The 17,695-nt window shown below is 46.5% G+C and overlaps 1 protein-coding gene across 2 annotated transcripts in view; it reads left to right on the plus strand.

Moving 5' to 3' along the window:
- The window catches only part of COLGALT2 (collagen beta(1-O)galactosyltransferase 2), a 71,604-nt gene that overhangs the window by 19,609 nt on the left and 34,300 nt on the right, over positions 1 to 17,695 (plus strand). Inside the window, exon 1 of one of the 2 annotated variants that reach the window (XM_060276548.1) lies at positions 4,479 to 4,616. The exons of the other annotated variant lie outside the window; for it this stretch is intronic. The gene's annotated coding sequence lies outside the window, so the exon portion shown is untranslated. Of the gene's footprint in view, positions 1 to 4,478; positions 4,617 to 17,695 lie in introns of those variants that run through there. 2 annotated transcript variants of the gene reach the window in all.

Here is a 17,695-nt window from a genome sequence, read left to right on the forward strand (position 1 = left end):
ATGTTTCCTGGTATTTTCCCCTTTATCCCTCTTAAAAGAAAAGACACGACACAGTGCTCATTAAAAGTATGAAAATAGTTTACTTAAAGACTTCCTGAGATACAGCACAACTCAAGAGGCAGACTAGCTTAGATAAAAGTATTTACATGCTGAATTTGCTCCATAGGGGAAAGCAGGTTCATTGTTCTCTTGGCTTCCAGCTTCCTTAGATGTTGCTTGCTTGAAGTCCAAATCGAAAGAGAATGAAATGGCCGCTGGCCAGTGACTTTACCTGGCCAGGTAACGGCCACTTCAATTTCAAACAGAGGAAATCCCTCCTAGATCAGTGGCAGGAAGTTTTGCTGCTGACCTGGTCAGGTGTCCCTCCATGTGGTCACTCTAGGAACTGTTGTGACTTGACTACACCTAGCTTTACATCCCACAGCTCTCTCCCTTCCTGGCCTTGGGGGAGGACGGGAGGATGGGGAACTACGCACGGGGTGGGCAGCGCTTTGCCGCGCTCCTGACACTGTTTGCCCTGCGCTACTGGCTGCATACCCTAAGGTCACAAATATAAGCCACACTTGTAACTTTTCATGGTCGGAATTTGGGAAAAAAGTGAGGCTTATATTCAGGCCAATACGGTATTTTATGTGTAGAGCTATATATAAATAGTCTGTGTGCCTTCTCCGTGTGCCTGCTGGGAATATGCATTGTGCAGAGTCTGGGTGTGAGTGTCTCCTGGAAGCTGGCTGGAGGGAGCTCTCAGCCATTTCCCTACTCTACCCCCATTAACTTCAGAAGATTACTAGTGGGGCTTGGCCTCACTTGTATTCCAGCACTGTTACCCCCATACTGTATTGCAGTTTGCTAATCTGAGGCAGTGTATATTGGAGCATAGCTGCCAAGTTATCCCTTTTTTAAAGGGATTTTCCCTTATGCTGAATAGGCTTCCTCACGAGAAAAGGGAAAACTTGGTAGCTATGTCTTGGAGCTGTATCTTCCTGGCAGCAGATGACCAAACCATGAGACAGGTATAAAATACTCAAGCAAGAGTTTTATTTACAACCATACAAGCACAAAGCATGTGGGTGTTCTCTTTTGCAGGCAAATTCAAACTGCAACTTCTCCTTTTGTACTCATCACAGCTCTACCTAATCAGCCTAGAAAACCACACCCAGAACTCACGGAAACAGTTCTTAAAGTTGCAATCATATTTTCTGTTTCTTTGCAGAATGACTCCTAACAGTGTACAATAACCCTGCAATATAGCTCACTGTTAATAGTGCTATGAATTTGTGGGTGCTAGACCCCTCTTATCCCTGGATCAACAGTGTTAAAAAATCTAATCAAGCCTTCTGATCCCTGGATCCGGCATGTGCTAAAAGCTACTCAAGCCAGGCTAGCTTCCTGAACCCCTGGAGTCAGCAAGTGTTAAGATATAAGCCAGGCTAGCTTCCTGATGAGGCAATCGCCTGGGTGATGGGCCATTAAGAGAACGAAGGAAGGGAGCTCTGTGCGAGATGCAGATAGAGAGAAGCACAAAACTGAAGTCTGAAGAGTCTGAAGGAGAGCTGAATTTGGCTGTGGTGCGACCTAGAAGCAGAGCAGCAAGCAGAGAGCAGCAAGCTGAATCTGTGCTTGAATCCAAGGCTGTGGCTACAGGAGAAACAAGACCCTTTGGAGTGTTAATGCTGTGACCCCCTCCATCGCAGGCTCGGGTTGCATATACAGTCATACCTTGGTTTAAGTGCGCTTCGGTTTGAGTACTTTCAGTTTAAGTACTCCGCGGACCCATCTGGAATGGATTAATCCACTTTCCATTACTTTCAATGGGAAAGTTCACTTCAGGTTAAGTACGCTTCAGTTTAAGTATTCTGCGGACCGTCTGGAACGGATTAATCCACTTTCTATTACTTTCAATGGGAAAGTTCGCTTCAGGTTAAGTACAGACTTCCAGAACCAATTGTGTACTTAAACCGAGGTACCACTGTATGTTTAAATAAACCTTACAGTGGTACCTCTACTTATGAATGCAATCTGTTTCGGGGTGCCGTTCGCACTCCGAAAAGTCCGTAAGTAGAGCACTGCTACTGCGCATCTGCAAAGCACGATAGAGTGCTTCTGCACATGCGCAAAGTGCGCAGATTGCTTCTGCGCATGCATGAAGCGCGCAGCGAAACCCAGAAGTATACACTTCTGGGTTTGCCGCATTCGCAATCCAAAAATCCGCAACATGAAGCGAACGCAAACAGAGGTATGACTGTATATCATAAAAACAGCACAGTCTCCACTGCGTCACATTTCCAAAAGGAAACACAAAACCTGGGTAAGTGTCTTGAATCCCTGGAATTTCGCACTGCTCAGATATTGGGGTGATCTGCAACAACATTATAGATTAGAGGTGGGACTGATGCTAATTTGGATTTCCAGCCACAAATCCCCGTTCCAGATTCTCCAGTGATTTATATGAGCAGCTCTCACCTCCACCCCCAGGAAGGGTGGGAAAGCTCTACTGAAACAGTAAACTGGTGCCTGGTATTTGTCTGGTTATAATAAATATGTGAGTGTGAAGGCTGAGAATTCTGTTTGAGATTATAAGGGAGGAATTGAATGTAGTTCTAAGCAGTTTGCTCCATCCCTGTAAGGCACTCCTCTCCCTGGAGGCTGTTCGGAGGGTTCTCCTGACCCTCCCCAATGCCAGCTCAGGGGGTAAGGGCATGTGGGGAGGGGAGAGGACTCCTTGGGCTGTGCTGGTGGTATTCCTTGTGTGGGCTTCTGCTGGCGGGGCTCATTGGGTGAATTGCACTCTGGGCTCCCCTTGTACAATTCTCGGAGAGTCTGTAGTGCACAACTCTACAACTCTTTGTTACCTTTTCCCACATTCCCAAATCAGCAGATCACTTCTAGATGAATTAGGTGGTGTCTGAATTCTCCTGTTCACCAAGTAGGGAGCATTTTCATTCTCTCTTCTGAAGCCACAATATTCCTGACAGGTTTTGCTTTCTGCGAATGCAGCCTGTTTCTACAAGAATGTCAAGATCCTGAGGTAAAAAAAGCTCCTTAAAGCCACAGTGTAGTCACAACATTCTCTGTTCCTCAGCAGTCATAGTATTAAAGTTCTTTCTCCTCTTCCATCTCCTATCTGTGGCCTCAGCCAGTGCAAACTCATACAGATCTCTCTCTCTGTCATTCCATTCACCAAACAGGAGTATCTTTCATAAGGGGAAAATGCAGAGTCATGTTTAGGAATGCAGATGGGCGAAAGAGAACTCACTGTGCTATGTCCACTCCCTGGGTAATTTTCCAATAAGCTTCACCACAGGAATATAGCTGACATCAGAACAGAGGAGACTAACTGAATTTGTGAACAGTCCCCAAATCTATGATGCAGTGACACCGAGGCCTCACCACCTGCAGTCTTGGTATACATATCTCCAGCACTTTTAAATTGCATGTCTGGGTAACCCTAACTTCTGCATGATTTGCACGGTTCACAGATTTGTAAAATTCTGTAACCTTTACAGTTTTGAATTATCTTTACCCTCTTGCTGGTCATAAGGAGTTAAGCAGGGACCCCTGATGCGCAACTCCTCTCTGTGTTGTTGTTGTTGTTTAGTCGTTCAGTCGTGTCCGACTCTTCGTGGCCCCATGGACCAGAGCACGCCAGGCACTCCTGTCTTCCACTATGTTCTGTGTACATAGGCTATTGATATATAGTTCTACACATAAAATAAGAACAGTTAATGGAGGAAAAGACTTAGCATACATTTTCCTAGTAGCAGCTGGACTGGTAATAGCTGCTTACTGTATTATATTATTTCTGCTGCACTGATGCAAATGACTTGACTGTCTGTTGCTAGGAACATTTGACCAATTAGCACATGTTATTTTTCAAGCTGTTCTGCAAACTATGGTTGAAAGATGGGATATCCTATTTCGAATACTTTTTGTCAAAGGTATTTTATTGAAATATCATATCAACATAGTATTTTAGAAAATCTTCACTGACATTTCACATACCTGAAGACTGATCTGATGGACTGGAAAATGCCCAGTGGGGATTCCTCTTCCTCCTAGAATACTCTTTACAAGCTACACTTTGATAAAGGCCCAGCACACCTGGATCTGAAGGCATATAGCAGCATGCTATTTTTCTGGACTATAGTTGTGGAACAGATTTCTTTCTCTTATTTTTTATCAGCATTCCTTTTCCCTTTCTCCACCACCACCAGACCTCAGTGAAGTGAGAGCAGAGCGCCTAAGTGAGTTTGCCATCTTGACAATCACACATTTAATAAAAAAACAAAAAAAAAACAGGTAGTCTGATGACTCTGTCATACTCTGCTGCATGTCATAGAATCATAGAATCATAGAGTTGGAAGAGACCACAAGGGCCATCCAGTCCAACCCCCTGCCAAGCAGGAAACACCATCAAAACATTCCTGACATATGCCTATCATATCACCCCTTAACCTTCTCTTCTCCAGGCTATACATGCCCAGCTCCCTAAGCCGTTCCTCATAAGTCATCGTTTCCAGGCCTTTGACCATTTTGGTTGCCCTCTTCTGGACACGTTCCAGCTTGCCAGTATCCTTCTTGAACTGTGGTGCCCAGGACTGGACACAGTACTCCAGGTGAGGTCTGACCAGAGCAGAATACAGTGGTACTATTACTTCCCTTGATCTAGACGCTATACTCCTATTGATGCAGCCCAGAATTGCATTGTCTTTTTTAGCTGCTGCATGTGCAGCAGAGGTTTGCGGAGGAAGCAGCCGGCTTTGTTCTGCCTAGTTCAGAACACTTCCAAGAGAGCAGCACCAGGCCTCCATCAGCCCAGGCCAGGAGACATTTGGCCAGTAGGATGGGAGGCACACGAATGGCATCCTTACTTTGTCCTAGGCTCCCAGCATCTTGGCCCAGCTGCCAGGCATTTTAAAAGGTATCTGGAACGGAAGGTGGAATTGGAGCAGATATGTTGCAGGGGGCTATCACAAGGTCTGTTCCTGTTCCTGTTGCCCTGTTCCTTCTTGGGGGAGGTCTGATAATTTAATATGTCATTGCAATTATATTCCACTTGTTCGTCAAGGAACTCAAGGTGGTGTACATAGCAATTTTAACTTTCATTGCTATCAATCTCCAAGTAATTCTGGGAATTGCAATATCCAGTGTTCTTTGTAGTGCCCAGAATTCTTTGAGTGAAAGCATGTGTTTTAAAAGGTACCCAGGTGGCGCTGTCGGTTAAACCACAGAGTCTAGGGCTTGCTGATCAGAAGGTCGGTGGTTCGAATCCCTGCAACGGGGTGAGCTCCCGTTGCTTGGTCCCAGCTCCTGCCCACCTAGCAGTTCGAAAGCACATCAAGGTGCAAGTAGATAAATAGGGACCGCTCCGGCGGGAAGGTAAACAGCGTTTTCGTGCGCTGCTCTGGTTCACCAGAAGCAGCTTTGTCATGATTGCCACATGACATGGAAGCTGTCTGCGGACAAACGCCGGCTCCCTTGGCCTATAGAGTGAGATGAGCACCGCAACCCCAGAGTCGGACACGACTGGACCTGATGGTCAGGGGCCCCTTTACCTTTTACCTTATGTGTTTTAAAAGTCTAGTATGTGGTCTAAACCACTGAGCCTCTTGGGCTTGCCGATCAGAAGGTTGGCAGTTCGAATCCCTGCAACGGGGTGAGCTCCCGTTGCTCAGTCCCAGCTCTTCCCAACCTAGCAGTTCGAAAGCACGCCAAAAAGTGCAAGTAGATAAATAGGTACGGCTCCAGTGGGAACATGAACAGCGTAGCCATGCACTGCTCTGGTTTCAGTGTTCCGTTGCGCCAGAAGCGGCTTAGTCATGCTGGCCACATACCCGGAAAAACTGTCTGCGGACAAACGCTGGCTCCCTTGGCCTGTAAAGTGAGATGAGTGCCACAATCCCAGAGTCGTCTGTGACTGGACTTAACTATCAGGGGTCCTTTACCTATGTACACAGCCATATGTTTAGTCTTTTATCATTATCATTATTATTATTATTAAATTTTTATTCACTTTTCTTTTTCTATTATTACATACATCTCATATCAATAACATTTATGTTAAATCACTTCTTCCCTCCCCTCCTGGGTTTCCCCCAACTTCCACTTCTAGTTTGTTTCCCTCTTCTTACATACTGCTGTTTCTTAAAAGTCTGCTGTATCATTTCTTTTATTGTTTGAAATGTTCTTTGTTAATAAAGATGTGAGTGTTTATTTAAATCCTGCCATCAAGTCAATAGTCTTCCTTTGTTTCTGCAAGTATGTTATAAATGGTCCCCACTCTTTTTCAAAGTCACTGTTGTCCTTTTCTCAAAGTCTGTCCATCAGTTTGGCCAGTTCTGCATAGTTCATCAATTTCTCTTGCCATTGGTCTTTAGTTGGAATTTCTCCAGTCTTCCACTTTTGTGCTATCAAAATTCTCGCCGCCGTAGTAGCATACAGTGGTACCTCAACAACCAAACGACTCAACTTCTGAAGGTTTCGACTTCTGAAGTCGACAACCCCGGAAGTCTTTTCACCATGCGCGTGTTCTGCGCCTTTGCAGAAGCAGTGCATGCAGTCGGCGCATGCGCAGAAGTGCGAAATCACACTTCGCGCATGCGCAGAATGGGCACTTCGACAACCAAAGACTTTGACTTACAAAGACGGCTGCGGAACGGACCGTCTTCGTAAGCTGAGGTACCACTGTACATAAATAGTGTCCTATTCTCTTTTGGAAGATCTTGACCTAAAATACCTAACAGGAAGGCTTATTGTTGTTTAACAAATGTTATTTTCAACCTTTTTTCAATTCATTATATATCATTTCCCAATACAATTTTACATTTCTTACATTCCCACCACGTATGATAAAAAGTACCTTCAGCCTCACACCTCCAACACTCTTTCTTTTCATTTTTATAGATTTTTGCCAGTTTGACCGGTGATATATACCATCTATATATAATCTTCATGTAATTCTCTCTCACCATATGTTTAGTCTTGCTCACTATTCACACCACCCTGAAGTGGGTCTCACACTATAGGGCACAATAGTTAGGGTGAACATTGTGAGACCTCTCTGTTGGATTTGTAGCCCCACCCTAACCCAAACTACTGTTCCCTTGGGGAGAGGGAACAACTATTTAAAAAAAATTATGTTGTGTAGATATGTACACTTGCTTCTTTCTGTCCCTTTCTGAGTCCATCCCTCAACCCTTCCAACCTACATGAGTGATGGATTAATGACTATTAAGTTGGGGTGTGGAGTGGGGAAAACACGTTGGTGTTTGTGTTAGGGGGAATGTTTCTCTGCTTCTGCTGCCTGGACCACACTGTGGCAGAAGGCACACTGTGTTCCCTTTGGGGAAGTTTTGGTAATTTTCCTTCAAGGATGAAAACTAGCAAAATAGACTGCTCTTCCCTCCCCTGACACCAGGGTCAAAGTAAATAAACAGCAATGAAGTAGAAGCTCAAAACAGGAATATAAAAGGGGAGAAAGATGATGGAACTTTTTAGTTAACTTTCTGGCTGGGTTGCTTAGAATTATCTAGATCTTCTAAACTATGTCAAATACACAACCGTTAGTTCTTTGGTGGAAGAGGCAGATAGCCATGTTTGCTGCACCAAAATGTTCTGGTTCTGATAGTGTAAAAGTCTTGGCTAGATGTCTAAATCTTGGTTGTCAGTTGCAGCATGTAAGGTTTTGTATAAACTGTACATTTAAAACACACTTTTCTCTCTCAAAGAATTCTGGGCACCATCATTTACCCCTCACAGAATTCTCAGCCACTCTTAACAGGCCACAGTGCCCAGAGTTCTTTGGAGGTGGAAAGTGGCTTCAGGTGTGCTTTAAAAGTATGATGTGTGTATCTCTTGGACATAGACTCTCTGATCCTTGTAACTTGGGGGGGGGTTGTTAAGGAGAAGGGTAGCAGTTCAGGGAGTAAATGTGGAATAGCGCAACTGTGTGTAGGTGTTGCAAGAGTTTAAAAAATGTTTGTGTGGCTATATATACATCATATGCTTAAAGGTAAAGGTAAAGGGACCCCTGACCATTAGGTCCAGTCGTGACCGACTCTGGGGTTGCGCGCTCATCTCGCATTATTGGCCGAGGCAGCCGGCGTATAGCTTCCAGGTCATGTGGCCAGCATGACAAAGCCACTTCTGGCAAACCAGAGCAGCACACAGAAACGCCGTTTACCTTCCCGCTGTAGCGGTTCCTATTTATCTACTTGCATTTTGACGTGCTTTCGAACTGCTAGGTTGGCAGGAGCTGGGACCAAGCAACGGGAGCTCACCCCGTCACAGGGATTCGAACCGCCGACCTTCTGATCAGCAAGCCCTAGGCTCAGTGGTTTAACCACAGCGCCACCTGGGTCCCTTATCATATGCTTAGGGAAGCTTTTAATATTTGATAAATTATTGTATTTTAATATTTTGCTGGAAGCCACCCAGAGTGGCTGGTGAAACCCAGCCAGATGGGTGGGGTATAAACAATATATTATTATTATTATTATTATTATTATTATTATTATTATTATTATTATTTATTCACATAGTGCATTTCAACAAAGAATTTTCAAAAGAGTTTTGAGATTGCCACATGAGGTAATTTAGCCCATAGACATTGAATCCATTGTTCACATGTATCATTGTTCACATGTATCATTCACATGTATCAAGAGTAACATTGTTCACATGTTACTCTTTACAGTAAAGAGCAGTGCTTTTTTTCTGGTGGTACACAATGGTACGCAGTACGGGCACTTCTTTTTCTTTTTAAATCGTGCGAGAAGGTAAATGGAGGGTGGGGAGAGCAAGAAAGCAATTGTGGCTAAAAGAGGGGATGTGAACAGCAGGAGGCTGAAGTGGTGAGGAAAAGGAGGCCCTCTCAGTCAAGAGGCTGCCTTGTCCCTCCTCGGCTGCCCTGCAGTGTGCAGAGGCTCTCCCCATGGATGCGCTGCTATGCAGCTGCCTCACTGTGCTGTGAGCAGCCGACTGAGCATGAGTGCCACTTCCCTTTTGTCTCTGCTCACTCTTTCCATGTCTGTGGAGAGAGAGAGAGAATAAGGGGAGGAAGCAGCAGCCTTTGCTGCTAGCACCACCATTTTCTATTCTGTGGCTGGGGGAGCCTTAGAGGTGAACGCAGGTGTGGGTGGTGGCTGGAGGGAGGAGAAGGGACAAGGAGGGGTGGGTGGGATTCTGGGTGGGTGTGAAAAGCAGACAAGGAAAGGTGGGGGAGAGGTTGAAGAAGATGAGGGGAAAGCAAAGTAGGGGGGGGACAAGAGAGAGAGAGATAGAGAGAGAGAGAGAGAGAGAGAGAGAGAGAGAGAGAGAGAGAGAGAGAGAGAGAGAGAGAGAGAGAGAGAGAAAGGAAGGAAGGAAGGAAGGAAGGAAGGAAGGAAGGAAGGAAGGAAGGAAGGAAGGAAGGAAGGAAGGAAGGAAGGAAGATAGAAAGAGGATCTTGGTGAGTACTGGTACTTTTTTCTAGAAAAAAAGCACTGGTAATGAAGATCCAAAACATGAATTGAAACAAAAAAAATCTGTTTTCCCCTCAATTTTAAAAGACCTTTTGGGGCCTCTTGTGTGGCATGCTTCCAGTCCTCTTGTGTGGCATGCTTCCAGTTGTTGTTGTTGTTGTTGTTGTTGTTGTTGTTGTTGTTGTTGTTGTTTAGTCGTCTCTGACTTCGTGACCCATGGACCAGAGAATCATAGAATCATAGAGCTGGAAGAGACCACAAGAGCCATCCAGTCCAACCCCCTGCCAAGCAGGAAACACCATCAAAGCCTTCCTGACATATGGCCGTCAAGCATCTGCTTAAAGACCTCCAAAGAAGGAGACTCCACCACACTCCTTGGTAGCAAATTCCACTGCTGAATAGCTCTTACTGTCAGGAAGTTCTTCCTAATGTTTAGGTGGAATCTTCTTTCTTGTACTGTAGTTTGAATCCATTGCTCCGTGTCCGCTTCTCTGGAGCAGCAGAAAACAACCTTTCTCCCTCCTCTATATGACATCCTTTTATATATTTGAACATGGCTATCATATCACCCCTTAACCTTCTCTTCTCCAGGCTAAACATGCCCAGCTCCCTAAGCCGTTCCTCATAAGGCATTGTTTCCAGGCCTTTGACCATTTTGGTTGCCCTCCTCTGGAACCATTCCAGCTTGTCACTATCCTTCTTGAACTGCGGTGCCCAGAACTGGACACAGTACTCCAGGTGAGGTCTGACCAGAGCAGAAGACAGTGGTACTATTACTTCCCTTGATCTAGATGCTATACTCCTATTGATGCAGCCCAGAATTGCATTGGCTTTTTTAGCTGCTGCATCACACTGTTGACTCATGTCAAGTTTGTGGTCTACCAAGACTCCTAGATCCTTTTCACATGTACTGCTCTCAAGCCAGGTGTCTCCTATCCTGTATTTGTGCCTTTCATTTTTTTAGCCCAAGTGCAGTACTTTACATTTCTCCCTGTTAAAATTCATCTTGTTTGCTTTGGCCCAGTTCTCTAATCTGTTATGGTCATTTTGAAGTGTGATCCTGTCCTCTGGGGTATTAGCCACCCCTCCCCATTTGGTGTCATCTGCAAACTTGCTCAGGATGCCCTCAAGCCCATCATCCAAGTCATTGATAAAGGTGTTGAATAAGACTGGGCCCTGTGGCACCCCACTAGTCACTACTCTCCAGGATGAGGAGGAGCCATTGATGAGCACCCTTTGGGTTTGGTCAGCCAGCCAGTTACAAATCCACTGAATGGTAGCATTGTACCATGCTTCTTTACAAGAATATCATGAGCACGCCAGGCACTCCTGTCTTCTGCATTTGAAACCCCACTAGAAGAACCCACATTAGGGGCATGTGGATAGTGGAAAAATGAAGAGCTTTACACCCATTTTTAAGTTATGAGCCAATGATGAGTCCCTGGTTCAGCATGTGTTCATCTCTCCCTGATAATCCATGTGAATAACATGCTGCTGTCAGGTGGGTAAGGTTAGAGAAAGCCCATCACAGTACAACATTATTTGCATCCCACCTCCAGGGCGCTTGTTGGTCACGCCTGGCTATCTGCCTGCCACCTGTGGTGGAAATATACAACAGGAACATTCATGTCACCCTGGGCATGTCACCCATCCTCGCATTTTCACATAACATCAGAAATGACCTCTGCTCATTCTGACTCTCTGTGAAAAGACTATTTGTGTACGCCTTGCGTTCATCCTGGGTAACCCATTCAATGAAAATGGCTCTTGTAAGCTGTTTCCTTTCGTTATGTCTCATCCAGTCAAATAAGGAAGCCTTCTCCGCTCTGTTGGTGTTTAACTGGGAGAAGAAAGTTCCATTGTCTCAAAGCTCCTTCATTGTTATGTTTGGTTTCCCATACAGTAAAGTGAGGCAACATAGAAAACCCTTTGTTTTATAAATTCAATACATAAAGAATAGAGCTAGCTTGGGCAATGTAACGAACTTGAATGGGGTGATTTACATTTTTGAAATTGATTGCTACTGGCTAAATTGTTTTGTCATTCTCCCCAGTATAAGAGTTTTTGAGGCATACTTTCCTAGAGGCAAGTACCATTGGATTCAATGAGACTCACTTGCAAATAAGGATGGGTGAATCTGACAATTGTGATAGCTTTGTTTCTTATATTTCTCAGTCTTGCACTCAGTTCTCCACATTACTTTGTGAAATTCTTAAATAAAAAAGTCTTCATGAAAATTCATCACCATTTTTGTGCAAATTTCTCTGGATATACATATTTTTGCAAACCACTTTCTTTGACAAGACACATTTTTGTATGCTATTTTCACTAATAAATGTACCTTTAGGCACCTTCCATGTTTCCGTCTCATTGGTATTGCCTGAAGTTGTGCTTTTAATATCTCCCTTATTGATTGTAAATATTGGTTGTAAATAAATATTGGTTGTAAATAATTTGGTGTAGATTGCTCTGTGTTTAGTTTAATTTGAATTTTCTATACCACTCCAGGTATCATAAACTGTCGGATTGGCTAACAAGATTTAAAGCATCAAACAACAATCAATACATAAGAGCAGTGTAAAATGGTAGCAGGACAAAACAAAAAAGATATAAGTAGTATTAAAAACTCCATCTAAATGCTTGACTTTTTTTCATATATATAGAGAGGTTTTTACCTGGCACCCAAATGACAGCAGCCTCCATGCCAGATAAAACATTCTAGGGAGTGTTTTAGAGTTTGGGGATTCAGTCAACTATGTAGGCCTATTGGACAATGAATTTAAGTTAGTAATGTTTATTAATTTATTTACTCTGAGTAGGGCTGGAACAGAATATTACCCAAGGTGCTGTAACTGAGAAGGTAGCTTCAGAGTATATGAACAATGGAAAAGGCCAGGGACCGTTTTTGAGGGGACCATCTTGTTTTGTAGAAGTACGGAAGTATTTGTTTGTTTAGCTGCGCAGATGCATAGTTTTCTTCGTTGTCTGAAGACTATCCCTGCCTCCGGGTCTGGTCCTGACCGGACGGATATTGGAATCAGCAAGGGATACCCACATGACCTGAAGGTGCTGCTGTGCAATGCCAGGTCGATGATGAATAAGACCACTGCCATTCACGACCTGATTGTGGATGGAGGATTTGACCTGGCATGTGTGACAGAGACCTGGTTGGATGAAGCCGATGGGCCCGTTCTTGGCGCTGCTTGTCCACCAGGTTTCTCTTATGCACAGCAACCCAGGCCATCTGGGCGGGGAGGGGGGGTTGCAGTGATTTTTAGGAAGTCATTAGTTTGCACCAGGCGTCCTATTGGTAAGATGGAGTTTTCTGAGTGCATGTTCTGGAAGTTGGGCAATAGGGGCAGTACAGGATTCCTTTTGGTGTACCGACCTCCCCGCTGCACCAAGGATTCCCTGCCCGAGCTGCTTCAGGTCATGTCGGATGTGCTCCTGGAGACACCTAGCTTGGTTGTCTTAGGGGATTTTAACATCCATGCCGACACGACCTTACAAGGAGCCGCTCGGGACTTCGTGGAAAGCATGGCCACCATGGGGCTGTCCCTGAATAAGTCTGGCCCAACTCATAGCCGCGGACATGCCTTGGACTTGGTGTTTACCTCTATGGATGTTGGTGATCTGACATTAAGTAAAAGTGAAACAAAAGAAGTGCCATGGTCAGATCACTTTCTGGTGCAACTGGACTTCTCCGCAACCCTTCCCCTCTGCAGGGAGGTGGGACCGATTCGGATGGTCCGCCCCCGCTACTTAATGGATCCAATTGGCTTCCAGAGAGTGGTAGGGGATGTTTTATCCCATGTCGGTGGCCTTTCAGCTGATTCCCTGGTGGCCCGCTGGAATGCGGAGTTAACCAGCGCTATTGACTGTCTGGCTCCGAAGCGCCCTCTCAGATTGCATGGAGCCCGGACAGCCCCGTGGTTTTCCCCGGCGCTGAGGGTGATGAAACAGTCATTGAGACGGCTAGAGCGCCGGTGGCGGAAAACTCATTTTGAATCAGACCGGACACGGGCTAGAGCTCAACTTCGAGCCTACCAAGTGGCAATGGCGACGGCGAAGAGGACCTTCTTCACCGTCTCCATCGCATCTGCAGAAAACAGCAGCAGGAGACTCTTCCAGGTGGTTCGCAATTTAGCGGAACCACCTGCTCCATCCGGGCCCAGTATGGGCCGCATGATCTCCTGCAATGATTTTGCAAAGTTTTTTGCAGATAAAGTCGCTCAGATTCGGGAAGAGGTAGACTCCACCGTGGGAGCAGGGCTGGGGCGGGGGAGTGCTAGAGTCCTGTCTAGTCAAGCTTTGTGGGATCAATTTCAATCTGTTACCTCCGAGGATGTGGACAGGCTGCTTGGACGAGTGAAACCAACCACCTGTCTCCTTGATCCTTGCCCATCCTGGCTTATAAAAGCTAGCCGGGAAGGGCTGGGCGATGGGCTTCGCGGGTTGGTAAATGCTTCTCTCCATGAGGGAGCCTTCCCAGACCCGCTGAAAGAGGCGGTTATTAACCGCTTCTTAAAAAACCATCTTTAGATCCGGCCAATATGGCCAACTATCGCCCAGTCTCAAATCTTCCATTCTTGGGCAAGGTGATTGAGCGAGTGGTTGCTGAACAACTCCAGGCACGCCTGGAAGAAGCGGACCATTTGGATCCCTTCCAGTCAGGATTCAGGCCTCATCATGGGACTGAAACTGCCTTGGTCGCACTGGTCGATGATCTCCGGCGGGCTAGGGACAAAGGTAAGAGCTGTTTCCTTGTTCTGCTGGATCTCTCAGCGGCTTTTGACACCATCGACCATAACATCCTTCTGGACCGTCTAGAGGGCTTGGGAGCTGGGGGCACTGTTATGCAGTGGTTCCGCTCCTTCCTCCTGGGCCGTGTTCAGAAAGTGGTGGTGGGGGATGAGTGTTCAGACCCCTGGGCTCTCACTTGTGGGGTGCCTCAGGGTTCTGTCCTCTCCCCCATGCTTTTTAACATCTATATGCAGCCGCTGGGAGAGATCATCAGGGGGTTTGGGCTGGGTGTCCATCAGTATGCTGATGATACCCAGCTCTACCTCTCTTTTAAATCAGAACCAGTGAAGGCGGTGAAGGTCCTGTGTGAGTGCTTGGAGGCGGTTGGAGGATGGATGGCGGCTAACAGATTGAGATTGAATCCTGACAAGACAGAAGTACTGTTTGTGGGGGACAGGAGGCGGGCGGGTGTGGAGGACTCCCTGGTCCTGAATGGGGTAACTGTGCCCCTGAAAGACCAGGTGCGCAGCCTGGGAGTCATTTTAGACTCACAGCTGTCCATGGAGGCACAGGTCAACTCTGTGTCCAAGGCAGCTGTTTATCAGCTCCACCTGGTACGCAGGCTGAGTCCCTACCTGCCCACTGACTGTCTCTCCAGAGTGGTGCATGCTCTAGTTATCTCCCGCTTGGACTACTGCAATGCGCTCTACGTGGGGCTACCTTTGAAGGTGACCCGGAAACTACAACTAATCCAGAATGCGGCAGCTAGACTGGTGACTGGGAGCGGCCGTCGAGACCACATAACACCGGTCCTGAAAGACCTACATTGGCTCCCAGTACGTTTCCGAGCACAATTCAAAGTGTTGGTGTTGACCTTTAAAGCCCTAAACGGCCTCGGTCCGGTATACCTGAAGGAGCGTCTCCACCCCCATCGTTCTGCCCGGACACTGAGGTCCAGCTCCGAGGGCCTTCTGGCGGTTCCCTCACTACGAGAAGCCAAGTTACAGGGAACCAGGCAGAGGGCCTTTTCGGTAGTGGCTCCCACCCTGTGGAATGCCCTCCCACTAGAGGTCAAAGAGAACAACAATTACCAGACCTTTAGAAGGCATCTCAAGGCAGCCCTGTTTAGGGAAGCTTTTAATGTTTGATGGATCTCTGTATTTTAATGTTTGATGGATTTCTGTATTTTAGAATTTCTGTTTTGTTGGAAACCGCCCAGAGTGGCTGGGGGAACCCGGCCAGATGGGCGGGGTATAAATAATAAATTATTATTATTATTATTATTATTATTATTATTATTATTATTATTATTATTATATGAACATGGAGCAAAGTGACTGCAGGCAAACACTTTCTCCTCTGTCATTTCAGACAGTGAAATTACAGTGAGTCATGGACTATTCACAGCCCTCTCTCCCCTTGCAGTGCATACAGACATTGCCCAGCAGCAATGACAGGCCTGGATGTGTGTCAGCCTGTCTTCTAATGAAGAAGCTGCAAAAAATGCTGCCTTGTGAGGTTTAGAAAATCACTCACATTCCGTATTCTTTCTTAATCTCTCAGGTGGACATTATCAATGCAGCCCACACAGTTTTTGTAGCATAAAGTAATATATGAATTTATAGAAGGACCTATTAAAATAATTGCCTTTGGAAGTACCTTTGCAGCCTATTTAGCTAAAGCAGGCATAGGCAAACTCAGCCCTCCAGATGTTTTGGGACTACAACTCCCATCAGGACTAGTGGTCAGGGGTGATGGGAATTGTAGTCTCAAAACATCTGGAGGGCTGAGTTTGCCTATGCCTATGCCTGAGCTAAAGCTTAGCCTCCTTTGTTCTGATTTTTGTCATATTTTGATTAAGCTTGAATGTGTGCCCATGGCTACATAGTAGTATCGTGGCGAATTCAGAAGTGTGGGGCCCCTTAAGGAGAGTCAGAACCATACCCCCTTTTAAGATTATACAATAATAACAATAAGGAATGCATTGTAGTAATCAATGCAGATCTCCATTTGCTGCTTTTCAGCTACCGTATTTTTCGCTCCATAGGGCGCACCTTGTTTTTAGTGGAGGAAAACAATAATTTTTTTCTGGTTTTTCTCCTCTAAAAGGCTGAGAGGGGGGGGCGCTGGAGGGGGAGCGAAGGAGGCAGCGGTGGTAGAGGGACCAGTCCGGCTCCCCCTGCCTCCCCTGCCCCCTTCCGACACCAGCTTTCTCGCTGAACGCGGCGGGGGGCCGGGCGGAGGAGATGCTGCTGGTTGCTCCCCACCAACCCCGTTTGCAAAAACAAGCCTGCTTTCGTGAATGGGGTTGGCGGGGAAGAAGCAGCAGCATCCCTCCGCTGCCCCCTGCTTCTCGCTGAACGTGGCGGAGGCGCGGGGTAGCGGAGGAGATGATTCATGGAGCAGGGAAGGTGGGGCGGGTGGCTGCCCTCCTTCCCTGCTCCCTGTCAAACATCTCTTCCCCTCCCGGGCTGCTCTTCCTCTCTCTCCCCCCCATGTGCCGCCCCCACTTCTGCCTGCCTCTGATGCTCAAAAGAGCAGGGTACAGCGAACCGAAGTGCCTCTCTCAACCCCGGTTCCGATCTCTTACGAGCGTCAAAGGGGCAGGATCAGAGGCGGGGGGTGGAGGGAGGAGCAGCCGAAAGCAGCCCTCAGTCCGCCCCCTGCTTCTGCTACTACCTGCCAAAGCCGCCTTTCCCGCTGCGCGCAGCTCTGGCTTGGAGAGCTGGGCGCAGCGGGAAACCGGCTCTGGGGCCGCCTCCTTGACAGCGGGCAGGGAGGGAGTTACAAGTTACTGGTCTCTCCTCCCCTCCTGCTGTCAAGGAGGCGGCCCCAGAGCCCGTTTCCCGCTGCACATGGCTCTCGCCTTCGCTCCATAGGACGCACAGAGATTTCCCCTTCCATTTTAGGAGGGAAAAAGTGTGTCCTATGGAGCAAAAAATACGGTAGATCTATTTCCCACGATGTAGATGGGCAAATTATCCACTGCCTTATGGGACATCTTTGGGAGAAGAAAAGGCTAAGGAGTAAATCCTACATGAAGTGCACATCATTCTCTTGAAAGTGAGCTTTGTAACATACAGAACAACTCATCCTTTGTGTTCTTGACATGCCCCACCTCCAGAATGACCATAGGAGCCAATCCTCAGTGGTTGTCACCTCTTTTCATTATGATTGGCTCCAAAGAGTAAAAAGACTTCTAATTGGCTAAACCCCTCCCCTTTTTGAGCTGACAGGCTGGAGGCTTGGGACCCTGCTACAGAAGCAGTGATACGGTAGGTCTTTAAGCCTCCTGCAATCCCAGACCACTACATCTCTGTTGCTGAAGTTGACCTGATGAACAATATCACTCAATGCCTATTCAGTATTGTTTTCAGGTGCCAATGATGGCTGGCTAGTGGGAATTTGCATGAATGTTTCAGACCCAAAATGGAGTACGTGCTCTGTTTGAATGTTGAAGCATTGGCAGAGAGGCTGTTGTTACCTGTGAA

Source organism: Zootoca vivipara, chromosome 7, assembly GCF_963506605.1.
Source record: "Zootoca vivipara chromosome 7, rZooViv1.1, whole genome shotgun sequence".
Classification (NCBI taxonomy): Eukaryota; Metazoa; Chordata; class Lepidosauria; order Squamata; family Lacertidae; genus Zootoca; species Zootoca vivipara.